Source organism: Triticum urartu, chromosome 7A, assembly GCF_056163025.1.
Source record: "Triticum urartu cultivar PI428250 chromosome 7A, HENAU_Tu73, whole genome shotgun sequence".
Lineage (NCBI taxonomy): Eukaryota > Viridiplantae > Streptophyta > Magnoliopsida > Poales > Poaceae > Triticum > Triticum urartu.
Window position 1 is genome coordinate 65,034,906 of NC_141879.1, and position 2,674 is coordinate 65,037,579.

General features: G+C 46.5%; 1 pseudogene across 1 annotated transcript; it reads right to left on the reverse strand.

The window, feature by feature from the left end:
- Window positions 1-470: 470 nt before the first annotated feature.
- On the reverse strand, window positions 471-2,001 carry LOC125525056 (putative O-methyltransferase 2; annotated as a pseudogene). The gene is made up of 2 exons (XR_015611624.1): window positions 1,039-2,001; window positions 471-935 (listed from the first exon to the last, which is right to left on the reverse strand). The product of XR_015611624.1 is annotated as a putative O-methyltransferase 2 (transcript).
- Between the last annotated feature and the right edge of the window lie 673 nt (window positions 2,002-2,674).

Here is a 2,674-nt window from a genome sequence, read left to right on the forward strand (position 1 = left end):
GGCTTTGCTTTAGGGCACTCATAGAATAAAAGTAAAAGCATGGTCATGCCTATGGTCATCTGTTTTTGCATCAGCTATATGAATCAGAAGACACTACTAAATTTTTTTATTTTTTTATTCAAGAACATGCAGGAGCGTTGCATGTCTTTTCAATTAAAAAGAAGAGGGAGTCCAATTAACTAAAAATAAATAAATTCATCTTTGCCCAGTTCCAAGCTGTGTGCCGAGCTCCCACTCATGGGCGCACCGCAACATGATACTCGGCAAACCATCTGTGCACAACTTACAAGTTTGGCAAACTATATCTTGGACGTTGACAGTGGGCATCCAAGCGCCGCAGCTGCCGAGAGCTGCACTCGGCAAAAGGTACCTTTATCAAGTCCAGTACTCGGCAAAAGCTGCAAGTAACAAGATAATTTTTAAAAACATATAATATATTGATGACATACAACAAACCATCTTTAGCAACATGATAGAAGATGCACACCAAGTGCTTTATTACTTCCCAAAGCCAACATTGCATGGACCATAAAGCAATGAATTAAGCTGGGCACTTATAAACTACTTACTGTCCATGCAACTTACATTTATAGTAATAGGTACTCCCTTTATTAATGTGCATATAGCACAATATCTTATGGATAGACCTCAATGACACATCGAGCTCCTAGTTTCTTCACAATTTTGTAGTCCGTGAACCCCGCTTTAGTGAACGGTTTGCTCCAGTCATTTTCATCCCGTTGACGCCCTTTTGAGTTCACCATCATAAGCATATCCATAAGGAGTTGGGCTTCAAACATTATTGGCCCTAAGGAAGGTCCAACCACAATTTCAATGATTATTATCTTCCCTCCCTCCTCGCGCAAAGGAATGGCCTTCTTGCACTGAGCTAGGATTTTCACTCAATCCTCATCGCTCCAGAAGTGTAGCACAAGCTGCAACAATATGCAAACCATTAAGATCAAGAGCTCCAAATAATGTTTTTTTGCGAAACAAAATAAAAAATAAAGCACTCTCTCTTGAATTGTTACTACCTACCTTGAGCATCACAGCTTGTGATGATGGGACGGAATGGAACAAGTCACCTGCGACATAGGTAACGAGACCATCTTCTGGGGCTTTGTCGACCACCTTCGGAAGGTCTAGCACAGTGCACTTGATGTGGGGGTAAGCCTTGATGATGGCTCTCGCCGTCGTACCATCACCACCGCCGCAGTCAGTCAATGAGTCTAGCCCCTTGAAAAGGTCATGGCACTCCCGCATCACCGTGGCAATCCCCAGGTTGTCGTGGGCAGCCAAGCCTTGTGTGACAACATCGTCCAGCTCCTTGTCTAGGAGCGGCGTTCTGTCATCACAGAGCGGCACCCCGAAGATGTCCTCAAAGGGTGACGGCACCGGTGGCTCATGGTCCTTCTTGAACCAGCCGGCCAGCCCCATCGCCGCCTCCGTATAATGCGGCGAGGTCACGCCAATCACAAAATACTTCTGGCTGTGGTGCTCATCCGCTACTACACCGTGCACCAGGATGCGGGACAACGGTGTGAGGCGGTAGATCGCCTCAGACCCAGAGTCGTTGTCGGCGGCGAAGACGCCCGACGTGACGAGCACGCGCATGACCCGGCGGAGAAATGGCATCTTAACCGAGGGAAGGGACAGCGCGGACATCAGGTCGGGCAGCGAGGCGGCCCCGCCGAGCCGGTGGATGGCAGTCGGAATCTCGAGCTCGACGGCGCAGCGTAGACCCATGGAGGAGAGGTAGTAGAGGCTGTGGCGCCACAGGTCAGCTTGTGCCTGCAGCAGCTCAGCGTCCGTGGGAACCTCTATGGTCTGTGCCTGAGCCGACATTGCTCCTCTCTTTCTGGTCACTCTCCCCTTTTGTGTTCAGTTCTATACTTCGATGACGAGTGTGTAGTGCTATATATTGCTTGCTTTGAGAGCTCACTGGTGTCTATGCAAATGTTGATAGTACATTGGTAGCGCTAGCCTACCAGCATCGGTAGCTCAGCTACTGCTGAGGAGCAGCGAACATATTCATGTTTGGATAAGCGTGGAGGCAAAGGTGGCAGCTAAAGTAGATCACGCGGCACGCGTGGGTATATAAAAGTATGAATATGTAACTGTATATGGAACTCGAATCAGTCACACGCGACACACGAGAGAATAAAATATATATGTGTGTTTAATGATATGCACTCCTACACCAACAAGTTTTTTCTTTGATAGACATACACAAGTTTGCAGCACTACAGAAATGTCTGGATGATCGACTATTTGGATGCAAAACAGAAATGATATTCCCTTCGATCCATATTAACAGTCGCTGACTTAGTACAACTTATCAAAGTTCACCAAAAATACAAAGCACCGCAAAGACGATAAAAATTACAACAAGATTCTGAGACCATTGAACATTATGCGAGACAATGTCCCATGTAACGTTCATTTGCTCACATCTGCCGGCAAGGTATATCGTTCAGCATATCTGATCGACAGATCATTACACAACCACTGGTCTTATACTCTAATAAAGAAACAAACGCAAGGAACGCACGCAACAAGTGGTCAGTGTCCAATGCACTGCATTTGCAAAAAAAAAAAGTGTCCAATCCACCGTTTATTTTTAATTATGTTAATGCGCCACTCACGTCGGTGCTCAGTATAGGCCAGCTTGCGG